Below are 20129 nucleotides of genomic sequence, written 5' to 3'. Positions count from 1 at the left end.
AAAGATGTCAGATATTTGTCTAATGAGAAAGCAAGCCGTGGTGAGACTGGCCAAAGTGATACTCACAATTCTCCAGAAAATTTGAGAAGCGCATTAAAAAGAAAAGCAAGTCCAGAATTTACCCAGGTGCCAGGGCTGGGTCTGCAGGGGAGCTGAAAGGGCTGGGAGCTGGAGCCTTCCCCAGACCTGAGGAAGGCAGCCTTGGCTGAGTTCATCTGGTATGCATGGCACATTGCTGCAGTGTAACTTTGTGACTTTTAATGACTCCGAAACCACCTCATAGCTCCAGGAAGAAACATGCTGGAGTTTGCCTTCACTCAGCTTGACAAGGTGGTAGGAAGAATAGATCCCCTTACATGAAAACATTTGTTAGTTGTATCAAATTTGGCACTACAAGCACGAATGTCACCTTGAGAAAAATGTAACTCAGCTGACGTTCAATGCTATGTGTACAACCTGCTGCAACACAGCCTAATTTTGTGTGATATATGCAAATACACTCTATTTTGCCTTTTCTCTCTATTTCCACGGTGCTCTCTCAGACCTGTATCTTGACTGATTGAATGCAACGTGCAGCTTCTTCTGAGTTCCTGGTTTAAATAAGCAGTGAAGGCAAATTCTGTGTGTGGTGATGTACAACTTCTTCTGACTGTTGCCTTTCTAAGTAGGTAACTGGAGAATTCTCTGACATGTTCAGGTTAGTTAAAAAACAAACAGACAAATAAACCAAAACCAAAACTCAACAAAATAAGAAGCCCAAATGCTATCAGCTAACAGTTTTTGTGATGTCTGAGGATTTGGTTTATATTCCCACAGTCAGCCAGCCAGCCAGCCTCAGTTCAAAGCATTATAATTAAGTATCAATGGTTTATCTGGCCCTGTAAGCACACTGCATTCCTGGTGTCTACTATTTCTTTGGTAGTATCCCAGTAAGGGTCATGGTGATTTTATGTTAAATACGATTCTGTTAAAAGGCTCATGGTATGTGAGAACTGAACTAACAAGTGCTAATAGCACAACCTTCACTGGTACAACAGAGCTTGAACAAGATTGATCTTTTACACAACCCTATCGCACTCCTGCTTAGAATTTCCTAGAAAAAGTCAATGAAAATATCACTTGCTTAAGGAAAAAATGGGGATGTACAAAATAGTCCAGCTCAAAACCAAGCCCTTCCTGAGCAGAGAAGTTAAAATGCGGTGTTTGCTTCATTTTGCAGTGCTAATTTTATGTGGCCTATTCTTTGCCAATTTTATTATTTTTATTTTGTTGGGGGGAATTTGTCATTGTAATGTTTATTTTTTATGTTACCAACACTTGTTTCTTTACTTTGGGGTTTTAACTCAAAATCAGTACTAATACAGATACATTTATCACTTGTAGCCCCATTAAAAGAAACTGCAGTTTGCACATGTGTGATACCTGCCTGATACCTGTCTCAGTTTGAGCAAGAAAGAGGTGAACAGCTACTTCTGGGTTCATGGGTTAAAACTCTTGCAAGGAAAAGCATAGCTCAGTTCTTAGTTTTGCAGGGCATAAACTGTTTCTCGTACTTCCCTTCATCTGACTCTTGCAGACTGAGCATATTTGTCAAACACTGCTCTTGGCCTCATGTCTGAGAAGTCTTCTGCTTCTGACGTGCTTTCTTAAGGGAGTTGCAACTGTTAGTGGTTTTGCTTTGGCAGCCTATGACCAGACTATTTTAATTGCCTCCTAACAGCTTGCAAATGTGACTGACTAGGAAGGCCTCTGCTTTGATGGCCTCCTTCTTCTGGAAGACAGTCTAAATACTTTTGAGGTGTACTGAAAGTGACTCCCCCAGTTCTGCAAAACTTGGTATTTTGCTCATTACTAAGGGCTATCCAAAGGTGAATTACTATAAAAATTCCCATTTGGAGATGCTGTAGAAAAGTAAAATTTCAATCAACTCTTCTTTAATACTGCTGTATTAGTTTGAGTCTGGGCAGTGAAGTAGTGCATAGTAAGCCAAGGTGTGAATTTATACAGCACAAGCAACCCTGTCAGAATTTGCTGTCTGGATATTTGTATCCAGCGATTATACAGTTTAGATTACTACAACCATTCAGACACCGGAAATTCTTACTCGGTGGAGAAAAACTACAGTATATTTAGAATGACTGTGACAATTCTCATCTTTGCTTAGTAAACCTCAATCTGAAAGTCACCACCAACATTGCCATTTACCAGCGGTGCCTGCAGACAGTTTATTAGTTTACAGGATTTTAAGGGTTAGGTGTTTATTTAATAGAATATTATGAGAAAGTTTTATGGTAGGGGAGGGTGTTTTGTCATCTAGAAAAGATTTCAAAAGCCACAGGCTGCACCAGGGGTGGAAAGGTCCTTATTACAGTGTTGCTGTCTAGCCAGACTTGAAAACGAGACATATTTGCTCACAGGACTGGAGTTTATCATGCAGAAAGAGTAATTAAATTTGAATTGTCAGCCAACTGCCTTCAGATGAAGAGGTCAATGAATGTTGCTCAGAGGTGAAAGAAAAAAATGATTAGTTATTATTATACCCACCGTCCAAGAGAAATGCTTCACACCCTCAAATCTGTTCAAAGGGAGGAAAAAAATATAAACAAAGCACCTTCAGTATTTCTCTTAATGTCTGAAATTTCTTGAGTTCATGATTCCTTAGGGGAATAGACCTAATGGAGAGGGTCCAAAGAAGGGCTACAAAAATTATTGGAAGGATGTCCTACAAGGACAGGCTGAGAGAGCTGGGCTTGTTCAGCCTGGAGAAGAGAAGGCCCTGGGGAGACCTTACAGCAGCTTTCCACTACCTAAAGGGGGCTTATAAGAAAGATGGGGACATACATTTTAGCAGGGCCTGTTGTGATAGGACAAGGGGTGACGGTTTTAAAGTGAGAGAGGGTAGATTTAGACTAGCAGTGGGGGTTGGACTAGGAGACCTTTAAAGGTCCCTTCCAACCCAAACTGTTCTATGACTGTAAGGACCCTCAGTAACCAAGTTCAAACAATGTGGCTCAATTCAAAATGCACTTGCAGCAATGTGCTGCCTTTGTGTTAATTTAGAAACTATTTAGCAATAGGAGATCAGAAAAGATTTGTATTGAAACCTTGACTTGCAGTTAATCTGGAAGTGCCTGCATGAGCCATTCGTAGAATGTCACACAACACAAACCAAGGTGGCTCTTTGCTGAGAAAACAAAAGATAAGGTTCAACAACTTGTTGAAAGTTGTTATAGGTGAAGTTGGCCGAGCTGGCTGTCATCATGATTCCCTAACACATTCTGTTATAAGATCTTTTTTATGATCGTGTGTAACTTGAAAAAAATGGACCTGAATTCTCCAATACTAGCATCAGCCTGAGGCTGAGTTTTTGGAGAAAGTGTCAGTGGGCAAAGAACAAATTTGAAGCAAAACATACTGTTTAGCCAATGCTTAAAAAAAAAAAAAAAATCTTATAACCATCTCTTTGAGAAGCTGGAGAGCCTGGGATCAGGAATCTGCTTAAATCTGGCTGTATCACAAACCTCTGAAAATTTTCTTTTATACAGTCTCTATGGAAGTGTGGCAGCAACAGTTCCTGAAGACTCCATCTGTATTGACCATAAGTTAGGGCCCAAGGAATCTGGACTGAAAGGGAGTTTTCCTTCTGTTTAACCTCCAAGTCTACCTGTGGCTCCTGTGGTTTATCTGTTCTTCCTTCCCAGCATCTTTGTGGCTCTTTTTTATTTGTACTGGACCAAGAAGCACTGATGTTAAGAAATCCAGACAAGAGGAATTTACATCAGTGAAGCTGGATAATCATGGCACTTGGGATATCGAGGTTTACTTACAGTGAGATGTCTGGAGCTTTTTGGAGGGAAAACCATCAGGATTTGGAAATGGTCCAAATGTGAGATTTGGGTGAAAGAAGAAAGAAAAAGAAGAAAGCAGCTTCAAAGATTAAGTGGCTTTGTGACAAGAGTGAAGATGGGCTGGATTAATGTTTTGTTGAGTTTGAAGGATGCTGTCACAGAGCAAATGTATGGGAGAAAACAATTGCGATGGGATAATAAGAGCATGAAAGAAGGAACAGATTTTAGGTCATTGACATACATAAGGTGAAGGCAAAGGCACTCTTGTCAGCCTTTTGTCCTCTAGGTGCTACAGAACAGGCACTATATTGTGCCCTGCATTAGAGAGATTGCTGTGCTTTATTCAAATGTTTGACTAGGTAAAACAAGAAGCTAGCAGACCTGTGGGACTCCTTGTAAAAAAATGTGTACCTTCAACTTCTCCAACACAGATTCTAAGGGAGACTGCTCAGGTATTTGGAAGAGATACCTATTGGGGTAACTGGGAAAGCAAACCACAGGAAGCTCAGACAATGTCCTAAACTGCTTCTGCATGGAGGCTGAGAGATTGTGCCGGCTGAGATGGACTCAATCTGAAATAGTGTGGCCATTCATATATACTAAGATGTCACAGATAGCATTTTTTGGAGCCCGCGATCCTTTTTATCTTGCACAGTGTTGAGGTTCAGGGGCTTTTGGAAGGAGAAGAGAAGACCATTTTAAAGTTTCCAAAGCTGCAGACAGAGCTCAGCTGAGATATTTAACAGAGATTTAAAGGTCTTCCAGGGCTATTTGCTGACTCGTGGGTCACCTTCATGCCTGGCATCGCTCTGTTGCACACTTACAATTGATGAGTGTAACTTGTTAATTCCACTAGATAACCTTTCATATAGCGTAGAAAGTGCCCTATATTCTGCTGTTGCAATTCAAACCCCCCAATTAACTTCTTGATTTTATGAGTTTTCTTTCTGAAAATGAAAGTAGTTTTCCAGCCATTTTGTAGTCTCAGAGCAGAAAATCTGTGTGTTTTTTAGAAATAAAATTGTTATAAATAAATTATAAATAAATAAATAATAATTTATAAATAAAATAAATTAGTTGCAAATAAATTATGTAGGAATGACACAATTTACAGATTTGTAAACAGATTGTCATAATTTGATGTTAGATGGGAATGCTAATAGTTTAGAAAAGAATTTCTACTTCATATTTTTTATAATAGTATGTCACTTTTAAATAATTTTTATCTTTATACTTTCTCATGTTTCACTTCTTGGAGTTGTGGAGTAAGGAAGATCGACTGCAGGACAACAGCAGAAGATTGTCCCTCCAGCTCCCTCTTTCCTTGTAAAGAAAAGGGTAGGCAGGCAACACACTGCCCGGTGCTACATATTGTGAGTGATGGTACAGGGAAGAAGTTATTGTAATAGTTAACCCAGCAAAATAAGGATGAAGTTCAGTCACAAGCGGATTGCTAATGGTCCCATTTCAATAAAGCTTTTGCTTTGAAGGACGTAAAAGCACGGAAGGTGTCCTGAGCAGGGAATCTTAAGTACTTTGGGTAAAATCATTGACACAAAAAGTGCTTTCCTAATTTTTACCATCACTCTGGCTAAAAATCAATTAATCAGAGATTCAGCTGAAACTTTTCTCTCATGACTGCAATGGGTGTTCTGTATAACAGTCATCTCCAAATTTAGGCCTTCAAAATTTTTGCCTTAGGATAAAGCATAGTTTAACCGGACTAATAGTTAACTCTTAATTAAGGTGTATGTAATAGACTTAAGAAAGGAACACCTGAAAGAAACTCTATTTAGATCTTGGAAGTTATTCTGTCTAAAGAGAAAAAAATCCAAACCAAACCAAATTTCCATGTTTATTAATGAATAATTGCCTTATGTCATTTGTAAAATTATAAGTGTTTCAGTCTTAACTTACATCTTAACTATTTGATTACATATCAGCTCTTGAGAATGCTATTTGATTTTGGAATTTATATGAAGGGAGAAATTATAAGGGACATATTTAATTAAACTTCTATTCATTTATCTGTGATAAAAATTAAAACAGAAGATAGCACAAGAAAATGTTTTACTGTGGATTCTTCTTATTGTATCATGGCAGTAAACTACAGATGAACTAGAATTCACTGCGAATGGTGTGACAAAACATTCATGAGTCATTCAGTTGTTTGTTCTACTTTAACTAATTTAGATTAGGTCCAAGATACTAATTCCTCAAAGGTAACCGTGAGTGTAGTTTTAATTCAAAATACGCAAACTTGTGCAATTCCCAGCCAAGCAGTGTAAGCACAGTAAGTGTTTTACAGTTTTCATTTATTTTGAAGCTATTTAGGCATATAAGAATCTTTTAAAGATAATCTATTCACCAAACTGTAAACTCCCCAAGCAAAGGTTTTGCCAGATGGTAATTTCTTAATCTTCTCCCAACCCCCTTTTTTTCCTCTACAGAGAAACAGTCAATTTACTACCAAATTCTTGTTTAGGCTACTGCATTCCCCTGTCTCAGCTGGAGGTACTTCTGTGAGGTGATCTTGGACACCTGAGCTCAGGATATATCACAGAAAAATCACTTTCTTTTTGCTGTAGAAGGGTAGAAGTGATAGGGTGTATGTTCTTTCTTCAGCCATCTGACTTTTCTCCATGGTGTGTAATTTGTGTTTTGAAATATTGCTGATAATTTAGTAAATCAAGTGAGATTACCTGGGAGCATATTCTTCTCTCCTCAAACTTTATTTTCCTGTCCTTGCTGTACTTTTTTTTTTTTTTTGTTGTTGTATTGTATTCCTGGAAATTTGGGGTTAAGTCTTCAATTTCTTGGTCTTTTCAGCTTGTACTTCCTTTGGTAGGCAATGTATTACAAAGGAAATCACAGAAGTTTTAGTGAGTATAAAATGGGCTATTCATTATCACTGTTGTCATCTGCAGGAGGAGGGGGAAATCTCTGCAATTTATGCATTTTTGGTTTGTTTTACTGCTGACTTATTTTAAAGTGCCCTTGAAAGTAAATACAGGGAATTTTTCTGGATGGCAGAAAGTAAAAGGAGACTGTTCTATGCTCTGAACGATGGCAATCTTCTGCTTGAATGTGAGAGTTTAGAACACAGGATTAGAATGAATTTCATTTTCAGTGGCATTGCCTGTTGGAGTATGATGTCCTTTCAGGCTTCCAATTTTCCACTGAAAAGAAGAGAGGCTGTATGACCTAAGAGAGAAATGGAATGGTATTAGAAAACTAAATTTAGAGTGAGTTTTGTTTCGCAAGGCTTTAGAGAAAGCTTTCTTGTGTGTTACAAGTAGAGAAACATAATTTTGTTAGATGATAATGGAGGGGTTTATGCAAGCAGTGCTTCTGCATCTGATTTTCCAACAGATGCATGTAGATGTGTAGTATTAATCAATAGTACAGGTGCCTTGTGGGCAGAGTATCATAAGCACTATGGTGCTTGTTTTCATATATACTTGGTATGGGTTTTACGCATGCAAATGGACATTCCCATATGTTTTTCATATGTTAACTTTGGCCTTCATCATCTTACGAATGTGTTTCAAAATGATGCTACATTTCATGCAATTAGAAAGAACAAAGCATTAAGGAAAATAATTTTATGCTTTGTACAGTATAAACAAAAACCCCCAGAACTTTCCAGGCAAGGGAGGAGAGTATGTCAAATTAATCTATAAAAGTCAGACAAAAGGACTTTGCTTGGAAAAGAAATGCAGAGTGGTTTTAATTAACATTTTGTTTCAGGTCATGCCATGTTCTTTCAATTAGGACTTTAGTGTAAGAAACTGTCTTTTTCTAAATGTCCTTACTCCTTTAAAGGGAAAGACTTGATCACTGTCCAGAGATGGGGAATGTGATATTTTCAGTTGTCTTTAGTTTGGGGGAGTATGATTTGTGATTCCCTCCCAGTTCTGAATATAATTGAAAAGCTCTCCTGGTAAACCCAGGACAATCAGGATCAAGCACATTCAAGTACCATTTTTAAACTCTTAATTTTTCTTTCCTTTCAGTTCTCTGTTTTCTTGAAAATATTTTTCCATTGCAAAATTCTGTCATAAATTATTTCCCTTGATGCTTCAATCACTACTTTTCTTTAAGTTTCAGTACATCTATTTCATAGTTTGTATGCAGCGTTTTTCTGGAGTAACTTTCTGTGAGTTGCCTTTTAGTGTATGTCTTAAAGTACCTGTATTTTAGTTCACAAACGTGTTTCTTCTTTCTCATCATAACTCTTTTTTTTTTTTTTTTTAACAATAATGTGTTCCATCTGTATGTGTGTGTGCTCTGCAATGGGTCTTTTTTTTTTTTTCTACTCTCCTAGTTCTGCTTGGAATGAAGCACTAAAGTGAACAGAAAGATTGGCTGAGGAATTTTCCAAGAATTCCATAACAGTTTCCCCTTTGGTCCAAGCTATAGCCCAGTTCCAGATGATACATGCAGAATGAGCATCCATCATAGTTCCAAGCTTGCCTGCTAAAACCAAAGCTAAACAAGCAAGAATGAACTAGTGTATCCCCACATCTAAATAAGACCTACAAAAGTACTGGAAAATATTCCTGAATAAGACTTCTACATGTCCGCCAGAATTCTGCAAATGCTGTTAATAAAGATGGCCCATGCTGCCAATCTGTGGACCTCACCATCCTTGTTTCAAGCAGTAAGGCCTATGTTTGGGGGAAAATATCATCAAACCTGGATAATGCTGCATGAGCTTAGTCATGGGGTCTTATAAACATCAGCCTAGGTCTTTACCTCTATATTAAATAGTCATGCCTTCCTTAGCACTGGCTTTAGCACCAATGGAATAGCACTGATATTACTAAAATGGTATTATAGACTGCAAGTTAGCAGCAGTGTGGGATATTTTTTTAATACTATTTTTTAAATACTAAGTTTGCAAACTGATGCCTCAAAAGTTCAGAAATTCCAGATTCAGAAGGGCCTTTGCTATGTTAATTTGCCGCTTTCATAAGGAGGGTAGGATCTGATGCATAGACTGGCAGAGAAAATATGTGTTTAGTCCTCTAACCAGTCAGTATCATAACCTATTTGTATAAGGACATACAGGAAATTGTAAATCTACTATTTCCCATTTTTTGATTTAACCTCTTAGTGAAAATTAATTTTAGAAATTGTCTTTGAGCTGCTAGGAATTTCAGAAGATGGGAAAAAACCTGTTTCCTTGGCGCTCCTGAGTGCAGCATGCTGCAACTGCTGCCCGGTGCGAGTCCAGCTCTTTCCCATCTTTTTCTTTTTTGAGATGTTATCAGCATCTTTCTGTGGAATGCATGTGGCAGGAGAGATCATTGTTTTAGGCACATCGGTCAAAACATGATGCCTTCTACTTATCCTTTGCTAACAGTTTCAAATGCTTAATGAAAATAATGTCAGCCCTTCTTAGGCAAAGGTCAGAGGAAACTCTTAATACTGAAAGATTTAGCTTAAATACAGGGTTTGTTATGTCATACCAAAATAAGTCAAAAAAAGAAAACATTCTTGGTAGTTGTAAACAACAGAATGCCCCTTTGAGTGTATCACTTTCAGCTTTGGTGCTGGGCATAAAGTTGGCTAAATTCTTCAACTTGTTAACAGTAATAGTGAAGAAGTTTTGGTGGAGAAGATATTATATACAAGAATAGAAATAATGTTTGCTCTTGCAGCCTATTAGATTCAGTTGTCAGAGCTTGACATAATCTAACAGGCATGTCATAATACTTCATACTGGTTTATTTACAGGCCAACATACTTATGGCAAAGTAGGGGCTTTTGGGGTGTTTTTTAAATGCTGCCTAGATGTGCCTGTGTTATTCACAATATTGAACAGCAACTGTTAGTGCCTACTTAATACTTGTGAGCTCCCTGATAGAGCCTGCTGTCTTGTGCATTTCCTTCAGCTATGTTTATCGTATGTAAACGGTAACGGGCAGAATTATTACCTTGCTGCTCTCCGAGTACTCAGCTCAATGCAGACTGTATAGGTCTAGGGTGGATCTTATTTTGGTTTTGCCAGTCAGATACAGAATGTTGTACTTAATTGCAAATGAGACTCAGAATTAAACCAATTTTTTTGGAAGTATTTTATACTTTCTTGCTGTTAGGAAATGCAATATATTATCAGTGTCGTGTCTTAATTCCTAGGCTGAGGCAAGTACATTGAATTAATCTCAGGAATGAGATGACTGATAATAATGCATAATGCTATGGTTTCAAGCCTCTACATATTTGCATACAGTCTGCATGCTCGTTCCGATCCATTTCATTTCTGTATCAGCTGGTTTCTCTGTGCTTTATGCGATAGCATTAGGTACACAAAGGTTTGGTGTATTATGCATGCTTTACTCAACAGGCTGGATATATCTGAGTCAGTGTGTCTGTGTGTGTAAGAGAACCTGTTAGGATGCCTTTAACTTTTCTATTAAGAAGCACCTGGAAGGTGACAGTTGCATGTGGGTCTCTTGTGTTGATGTGTCTGGGAAATGGAGAAGGTAGAAGACAGAAGCGTGTGGTTACCCATAGAACCACACATGTGCAGTGAACTGCAGGGCCCTGTCAGGAGAGGGGGGAAAAGAACTGCCACAGGGGTGCATTGCTGGTGTACTACAGTCACCACAAGATTCAGTCTGAAGGGCAGTAAGCTACAGGCTGCAGAGTTTAACTCACTGGGAAAAGGTCAGATCAGGCCTGTAGCTGAGAACTAGTATTCTCAAGAGAGCTATGGGGAGAGATGGCAAGCACAGCTTGACCCAAACAAATCACAGTCCCAGCACTGGGAGAGCTTTGGCCTGCAGGGAAGTTAATCCCTGGAGATGCTGGCATTGCATAAAAACACTTTGAACCAAACTCAGCACAGAGAATCTGCACAGCTCTAATTGAAACAGCCTTTTGTTGTAATGAAAAGAAAGCTGCAGAAGGGATGGTAAATTATGAATCCTTTTTCCTTTTATTTGGAGCCCACCATTGGCTTGCTAGCATTATACAAACAACATTCTGCACTCAAAGTCCATTGGAAATTTAGTCAAATATTGCAGTAAATGATGTAACTCATTGCTGGGAGCTTCTCCAGACCTCTACTGTTTTATTTGTTTGTTAGTAAGGCTTCACAGGCAACTTCTTTCCTTTTTACTTTCTTTTTTTTTTTCTTTATTTTACACACTCTACATTTGCTTTTCTCAACTATTTCTTACTTAGGTTTTGCTTAAAGCAATTCTAATCAAATGATTGCTTTAATTAATATGTTTAAATCAAGGATTTGGATCTTTTATGACATGTAATAATTTTTGACATTCATTAAAACCACAGTTTTTCAGCTTTAATAATTGTTTCCAGGCTCTTTAGAAATAAATAATTGCTGGACTATTGCATTTGGCGCAGTACTGTATCGTTTATCATGAGCAGTAATCCTTACTGTTCTTTCCAGTCTTCTGCTTTTACCATTCTAAATACTTTCTGATCTCAAGCTTTATGACACCCTATCTCAAGAATACACAACTGAACTTTGACCTTGTGAAGGTATTCAGTCAGATTTGTTTATAAAGATATTTAGGATCATTTGTGGCTTCTGAAAACAATTAGGGAGCTATATATTTCCTTTCTCCTTCAAGTTACATATTAAAATTTGGATGCATTTTGTTTTTTCTCTGTGTGTAAGAAATATGCCTAGTTTTATGGGAGAGAAGGTTAGATGCATTAGAAACACTCCAGAAAATCTGTTTCAAATTTCTCTTTTGTTGCTGCAGTTTTCTACTATAACACTTAGAGGTGTTTTTGCTGAACCAAAACCACGAGTCAAGTTAACTGGCATTTAAGGACGTATTTAACTGTTTTTTCTCTTTACCGGCTACTTCAGCACACCCAGCTTGACCAAAAGGACTGTGATGCTCTGTAGCCAATTTGTCTTCTCAGGAAATCTTTTGCTGTAGAAAAAAAAAATGAAAAATCAGTCTTCATGTCCTGTCTGTTCTTGAATGCTGTGTGAATATAAAAAGTAGCTAGGCCTCCCTTCACTCCTGATCATGTTTTGTTTGTGTGCAACCTGGTTCCAGCGGCTAAACTTACATAAATAAACTGCTGCAAGAACCCTGTCTGCCTTACCCAGTCTCCCAATCTCAGAGATTTTCCAGAGCTTTGCTGATGCTTTTCAGCTTCTCTGCGTCTCTTGAAGACACTGAAGAAGAGATAGTGGGGCTGCAGCAAGCAAATGTGGAGATAAGAAGCCAAAGGTTATATTGTGTATATTGTGTTATATTGAGTATTTAGCAATGCAGCTGAAATCTGTGAGGTGTTGGCAACCCTGTAGATCCTCTTGAGTGCGACAGAATATAATCTAAATGTGGTAACTTTTTCTCTAAGCTTCCTAAATTCCACAACTCCCATGGCAGCTGCAAAAATGTTTGCAGGCTAAGATTTTGGAAACATCTTTATCTTAAATTTCTATTTGAATTTAGGTTTTAATGTCTAAGATGCTCTTACCAGAAGAGATGTACTTGGTGTGGGGATTTTTTTAATCACCTAGTGCAATTTTTAAAAACATCTACCTGGAACTCAAGCAGAGGTCTCAAATGTAAGAATTTGAGTTGATCAATGACAGATCTGTATTCATAAATCTATGATCATGCAAAAGGTGAGCTGTGACTGAAAATGTTGGATCCCACATGCAAGAAAGCCTTGTCTTCGCTACAATACCATGCAGTTTCTGCAGTATTTGATTAGATTTGATCATATCCCAGGGTGGGGTTTTTGCCCTGGATAGCAGATGTGGCTTGTGACTGATGGGAAGACCTGGTTTGATAAAGTGTATATGAAGTTGTTTTACTACAGATTTCTCCAGGTAGTGTGAGAATGGAGCACCTATATGTTGATATACAAATGTCTATGTCTGAATTCATATGCTGCTGCTTTTTGTCTGAAAAGGACTGGTTTGTGTTTACACCATTTTGTCACAACTGTTGTTGCAATAAGGGACTTTTCCTGTTGGGCCATAACAGCAAGAGTAGAATATGCAAGACAGAAGCATCCCTGTTCTTCTAAGCATGGAAACATCTTGACTAGAATAGCATGTCAGGTTTGGGTCTTTGCACCTCAAGTAGAGGTCAGCCCATTGGAGGGGTTCTGGATGAGGGTGACAGAAATGTTCACAAGCCTAGAAACCATGAGCTAAAAAAAAGTCAGAGGAGTTGAAATTATGTAGTCTAGAAAAGACTGAGATCATCAGTGGAGACATTGTCTATTAAAAAGCTACTGCAATGTCAGAGGCTGACTTTTCTCTACATTTGAGTGGAGTAGGAGGATAGTAAGTCCTATGGGCTGAAATTGCAGCAAAGACTTGGATTAGACTTTAGGAAACCTAATAGGATGGTGAATCACTGGAGTAGACAGCCCTGTAGGCTGTCATGGGGGACCTTCAAGAACAGATTAAGCAACTGTTGGTCAGGGTTGGCATGAGTATAACCAATGTTACCTCATGGTGAAGAAAGAGTTCAGTTGACATTTTCAAGGCCCTTTTTAATCCTCTTATTTCTCTAAGGATCTGATTTTATTAAATGGCAGGTAGTTTCCAGCATGACACAGATTGAATACTGACCCTTATTTTTTGCACGTTTGGTACGTTTTTAGAACACAGAGCTTTCCAGGAAAATGAAGCTGCTTATTGACCAGCAGCTGGCACTGCCTCCTTCCTGGCTCCTAAGTGAGATGCTGGTGACCAAAGGGAACAGAAGGTTCTCTAATTCCCTGCTTGCATGCAGCCATAACACTGCAGGCTTCAAACGGGAAGGAAGCTTGAACGATCTCTGTCCAGACATTAATTACTGATGTCTAATAAAAATTGACTGGAAACATATTTTAGGGAGTCCAAACTCTTCTGATGGAAGTAGTGGTTACCAAACCATCAGTTTGATGCTGGCCCAGTTAGTATATGCCTACTTTAGTTTATCTGAATTTAAGTCTTTTCAAGAACGCTGCTTGTCTTTCAACCTTTTTAGTATTACTGCTTTTTTTCTTCCCAAATAAGGAAGCTTTAACCGCAGTGTGTGCCTGCCAAACTTTAGCTTTTTGGAGCTGCAAATATGAAGCAGGATGCTATCTGTTTTTATGAGGTCTTTCTGTTATTTCTATAATCCTCAGCCAGCCAAGAACCCCTCATTTATCCTCCTGTTTTAATCCTGCTGTGTAAACAAAAGACAGACATAGTCTCAGTTCCAACTCGGCTAAAACTTGAAGCTACTCAGTAGATAAATTTAACTGATACATGGACCTATTCTCTACAAACATGTATCTTTCTTTGAAGAAATTGTGTAACTGTCCTCTGCTGTTTGAGGAACACCTGAAGAAATGTTGCTTTTTCAAATATATTTTAATTTGTTTTAAAAGATAGCCCAGAGGCCTCCCTTACAGTTAGAGTTTCATCATGCCTCTGCTGGAGAATCTGCTTACTTTGAAAGCAGCTGGAGAGTTGTCTAAGAAACATGGAGGATGATAGTGAAAACAATAGTTATGCACATAGCCACTTATTTGAAAAGGAGTTTGAAAGGAGAAATCATGTTTGTAAAAAATGTAAGACTCAAAAATACCCCCAAACAAACCACCAAAAATAAACCAAAAAATACAGTAAGATCGTCATGTTACTAAACCTCTGATTTGTTTTTGTGGCCTACTATAGTGTAAGAGGCAGTTTGGCATTAATACCCTCTTAGAGAATAGGAACATAGGCTTATAAATCTCTTATTTTCAAGTGAAAAACCTCTGTGTATTATTTTAAAGGCTGGTGCTTTCCTAATTTGTCAGCTTGCTTAAATGTAGGACTTTCAAAAATGCATTTAATGATTCTCTGGTGCAAATTATAAAGCCTTTAGTTTCCTGAAGATTATCTTAAATAAAAAAATCTTGGTTCTTATACACTGATATGTTGCAGATAATAGGATAAAAATCTGACCGAGTCAGAGGTAAAATTTCCCTTAACTTCAGTGGGGATTTTGCACTGTTGATGTTTAAAACTACAGAAGTTATACTGAGATTTCTGATGTTATTTAAGTAAGGCCTTCTATTTTACAATGAACCCATCTGTGAAGTTCCAGGAGAATTTCTAACAAAACCCGCAGTGAGACAGGTGGTTGTCTTTTGTAAGTTAGATTTGATTGCTAATTCTATTGAGAACCTGAGAAAATTATTCTTATGTCTTGCTTACGCATTGATAGTACACTGTTGTGGTTTACCCTGTTTGTTGAGTGAATTTAAAGTGACATACCCGTTATCAGGCATTTAATGCAGTAGAATTGTAAAGCTGGTTTTGTTTCATTTACATGTAACATTCATGCTGACTTAATTGCAAACCACCTTGTTATCCTAAATTTGTAAATGAATAGCGCCATAAAACTAAAGAGCAATGCTGCAACAGAAATGTAAAGCAATATAGTACCTAAAGTAGCATCCTGGATAAAGGTCATGAAAGTAACTGAAAAAAAAGATTATAAATGAGGTCTATTCTTACATCAAGGAAAAAAACTTTAAAATTAACAGTATCTGAATTCTTTCAAATCAAGCCAGACAAAACACCACAAGAATAGTGAAAATGAGCATTTAATCTTTTCCATCAATTTTGTGTAATTTTAAATAATCAACATGTGAGAAACTTGGAAACATTTTATGACATAACATTTGTCAGTTATCAGTAAACCCATTTAGTACATTGTCTTTCCATGAGGTTCCAGAAGCTGCACAATTTCAATAGCTCCAGAAATCTTACAGACTTATTTTCTTTGGATTTGTTTTCTGCTCTTCAGTAAGGCTTTTAAATGAGTAACAGTTCAGGCTTAAATACATTTATTTGTTAGCCTTTCTTCTTAATGGCAAAGCAACTAATCTTTGCCTGAAGTAATGCTTCATGCTAGTTTGTAACAACAATGCTATGTTACTTAATGCCAGCAAAGGATTTCAAAATTCATGTATGTTAAAATGTCTGACAAATACAGTTTCAAAACATTGTCAAGCAACAATGGTAGACTGAGATTCCTAAAAAGAACAAAAACTAGCTTGGGGATACTTTGCTACCAAGATGCTTGCATTCAGAAATTTGCAGATAATACCCAGATCCTTAATATTTGAACCAAAAAAACCCAAACCAAACCAAAATTAAGAAAGCCCAAAGAAACACTAGGAAAGGCAAAGAAGTTGGTTAGATAAAGCCACTGGTTAAATCATTAGTAAGAGAACTTGGCTTTTAAAAGATGAACTAATTGGATATGTTTCTCAAGCAAAATGGAGCCTGACTGTGAAAATGTGAAGCTTCACAAAAATCAGGACAAAATGAATCCAAAATATCAATAAACCTATTAAGAGCCATGTGAGAAACCAATCAATAGGGCAGGCAGTAAGGCACAGCTGCTGAACAGTCCACTTTAATACCATCAATAGCCCATGGGGAAAACTCAGCCTGTTGGTTTGGAAGCATGAAAGAAAAAGATTCACTGTAAGAGGAAAGTTAAAATAGAAACAAAGTAAATTATAAATACATTGTTTTAAGGGGAAAGTGTGCTAATTCCAAGAAATAAATTAATTTTTGATTTAAGAGAAGTATCTGGTGTTGATTTAAGAGAGACATTTATCATCTGCACCAGAACTGAGAAGGGAAGGATGGTAATCTTAAGGTAGACAGTTCAGAAGTCAGATGTCTGAGTTGTGGTCCTCTACAGTTTCAGTGGCAAAAATCCAAAAGCTGAGTTGAAGAAGAAACAGATGAAAACACTCAGCTCTGCAGAGCTTCTTACCCAGTTCTTACAATTTGTCACGCAGTGACTGTTGGTTTCTTTGCTGTAGCACTCTTGGCAAATTCCACAGGGTTAGAATGCAGAGCTGTGAATTTATTTCAAAACCTTGCAGAAATATACGTGGAGGCAAACACACTGATGGAGCTTGGGGGGAACTCGACAAGTAGTATCAAAGTTGGTGAGAAATTGACTTTATAAACACAGTGTACTTCAAGTATGCCTCTCTCTATCCAGATAGCCTCTACTAATGTCAGAAGCTTTGCTCCAAAAGTGTCTTCCCTGTAGCTCCACAGAAGCACAACACAAACCTTCCCCCTGCCAATGAGCACCTTCGAGAATGCTTAGGATGATTCTGTATTTGTAATGGTTAAACTCACTACTGCCTTTCCTCCCTGAAAGTGATCTTTGAAAGCCACAGATGAGCTTGAATATATGTAGATGTCATCTCAGAAAGATCATTGTACCTTTTTGTATTCATACAAATGTCACAGAACAGTCATATGAAGTCAATGGCAAACCTGTAAATTGGTATTTCACTTGGCCTATTCTCCAGAGAGTAATTTTACTCAAGTAGTAGAGGTTTGAAGAGGTCCTTCACTTGATGGCTGCTGTAGGCTTTGTCTTTCTGGGCTATCCCTTTCTCTGTGGTGAGTTCTAGTGATGCTGGAGCCACCTTACAACATCTGTTTTCAGCCTCTGCTGTCTTCTTGGGCAAAATCATGTGTTGCTGATTAGGATGGTGTAACTTAGCTATCATAACATTTTTAATTTGCTCTTATCGGTGACCTTTCCCCCCTCTTGCAGAAGAAATGCTTGGGACAGAGCTACTTGCATTGCCTCTGCAAAGTGCCAATTACTGTAAGTATGCTCTGCTCTTGACATAATTCTAACCTGCAACTAGTCTGAGCTTCATGAATTATGTGTTTAATGCTGCATGAAATTGTAACAACATCATCATCTTCAAAGTGCTGTCTTCCAGGTCAGTGGCTGACTCCTAGACATAGTCTCTCTTTTGATTCTTGTTTTTAAACTCCAATATAATGATTCTTGTTACTTGACTATAGTGTGTAACCTGATATGTGGTTTCATTTTCAACCCAAGTTCAGTATCTCTCTTTTTTTTTCCATAGTGCTTCAATGTCTGTCTCTTAAACTTAAACTGCTTCTCAGCAATTGTCATTTCAGTGGAGGAATTGTTATGTTTTCCCCATAATACAGATGCATTCTCTGCTGCATCTCTGATTAGCACCTGGATGTATGCCTTTCTGCTAGCTTTGCATGTGTCTGTCTTGAAAGTTAATGGAGGATAAAGAATATTTGAAACTATCTTAATTCTACGTCTGTGTACTGTAGGTTACCCTGCTCTTGCAGGGGGGTTGGACTAGATGATCTTTTTAGGTCCCTTCCAACCCTTGGGATTCTGTGATTCTGTGATTCTGTGATTCTGTATCTTTTCTATCAGTCATGACGTGGTTTAAAGTCTTTGATTTCCAAGAGCAGCACTAGATACCACTGTTTAATTATTCTGGATCTTGTTTTTAGTATTACATATTTTAATTAATTTACCAGTGGCAGTCAGCATAATCTGGCTCTATGTTCTGTTTCTGGTTTTAACCACAGAAAGAATGATCTTATTGGACAACTAGGTTTCTATTGTCCCTTTGCTTATTGTTGCTTGTTTTCTCCCTTGGGAGAAATCCCCAAATTCTTTGTCTTCTCTTTTATTTCACAATGATTAGAAGCTACTTATTGCAAATATAGGTTTTTCAGGTTTGGTGGGTTTTTTGGTTGTTTTTTTTTTTTTTTGGTTGGTTGGTTGGTTTTGTTTTTTTTTTTTTTAATTTACTAATGTATTTTAAATCTAATGTAAAAAGGCATTTTTACATTAAATCCTAAATTGTGACAGAAAGCAAAGTTTTCCAATGTTTTTGCAGTGGAATCTGGGCGTGAAAGGTTTCAGGTCACCTCATGCTTTCTCAATTTTTATCAAAAAAATGTTTTACTTTAATGAATGTAAAATAGGTTTTATTTCAAAATCAAAATAATGTAAGCTCTATGAACATCAGAAGGCACTCTGAGAATTAGTCTAAGTCTAGGATTTTATTTAAATATATAAAGTTTTTTGAAAACTCACTAGCTAAATAGGATTGAAATTTTATGGTAGCTCTTGCTTCTAACCAACAGAAGAAAGAACTGCAGCTATTTTTTTTAGACTGCATTGTAGTTTCTATTGTTGATATATATTATTTTGTCATTCAAGGTAATGACTTTGGTAATGTTAACAGCTGACAGTCTAGAAGTATGAATATTTCTGAGTGCAAATCACCATGGACTTTCAGATCATATCCCAGTTGTGCTTCTGTATTGCTGCTTTCAGCCTTAAGGAAAACATTTCATTAGATAACCTGGGGTAATTTTGTTTCAAATGCCTTCGTGTTTCTGTGACTATTAGTGCAGAAATGACTTCTCTAGGACAGCTCTGATGGAGAGAAAACTGATGCCTCTGCCCTATTTTATCTTTTAAGTTCGGTTTCCAGGGTTCTCTGTTCTGCTAAAATTTGTTTCCCACAACTTGGAAGCCATAAGTCCCGCAGGACTTTATAGCAACATTAGTAAAAGCATGAACTCAATTTCTCATTACCAAAGTACTACAGCAAGATCTGTATGTCTTGGCTCCCTCAAACCAATTCATTTTTTAATTCACAGTAGTTTTTAACCTCCCTCTCACCTTACCATTTTTCCATAGGTTACCTAGATTTATGCGTGGCTCTAATGTTAACAGAATGTGCAACACCAACTAAAGGTTAAAGCATTTTTGTGCTGACAGGACACCCAATATGTCAAACAGCAGCTTTGGTTGTTCTGATATACGGTCTGCTGGCGAAAGCTACTAAACATAGTTGGGCTTATCTTAGTCCTGGAGAAAGGGGAGTGTGGCATTCCTGTGACAGGAAGCCAGCCCTGGGCACTTCAGATGTACCATTCATCACTCTCCTTTACAGGGACTGAGCTGACATTCCTGTGTTTATCAAATAAAATCAATTTTGAGAAAGTGTCTGCCATGCAAAATCCTTCCAGTTGCTTGGCCTGATAGTTGCTGAATTTGTCGTGTGTTAATCAGTTATACTATGACACTCTGCAGGGAAAGAAGCAAAACAGGGCTAGAATAATGCAGACCACTCATAGAATTAGTTTGTGTGAAGCTGGACAGCTCTAGTGCTGCATGTCACTGTGACTTGTTTTCATCTGGTGAAGCCAAAATTAACCTTGAAAGAGAAGGTCCTGCAGCATGTTAAAAACATCAACAAACCTGGGGAGAGCCAGAAGCCTTGGAAGATAATTGCCTCCATTTCCTATTTAGATCAAAAAGGGATTTAAAGGCAATTATGATCATCACAGAATCAGAGCCCTGTGGGTGATGCTGAGTCTGAATGCCAAGGCAAAAGTGTAACTAATGCATTCATGCATAATTTCTTTTTTTAATTTTCATTTTTATTATTTAGTATTAGGAGTCT

General features: G+C 37.7%; 1 long non-coding RNA gene across 2 annotated transcripts in view; it reads right to left on the bottom strand.

Moving 5' to 3' along the window:
* Window positions 1-5690: 5690 nt before the first annotated feature.
* LOC136007287 (uncharacterized) overlaps window positions 5691-20129 on the bottom strand; it is a 32815-nt gene continuing 18376 nt past the window's right edge. For both annotated transcript variants that reach the window (XR_010609584.1, XR_010609585.1), the window contains exons 2-3: window positions 11689-11767; window positions 5691-7052 (exon numbers count right to left, since the gene is read on the bottom strand). This is a non-coding gene — a long non-coding RNA (uncharacterized LOC136007287). The remainder of the gene's footprint in view (window positions 7053-11688; window positions 11768-20129) is intronic.

The sequence above is a fragment of the Lathamus discolor genome, chromosome 1 (genome assembly GCF_037157495.1).
Source record: "Lathamus discolor isolate bLatDis1 chromosome 1, bLatDis1.hap1, whole genome shotgun sequence".
NCBI lineage: Eukaryota > Metazoa > Chordata > Aves > Psittaciformes > Psittacidae > Lathamus > Lathamus discolor.
Note: the sequence above shows the minus strand (reverse complement) of the source record. Positions and strands in the feature narration are given on the sequence as shown.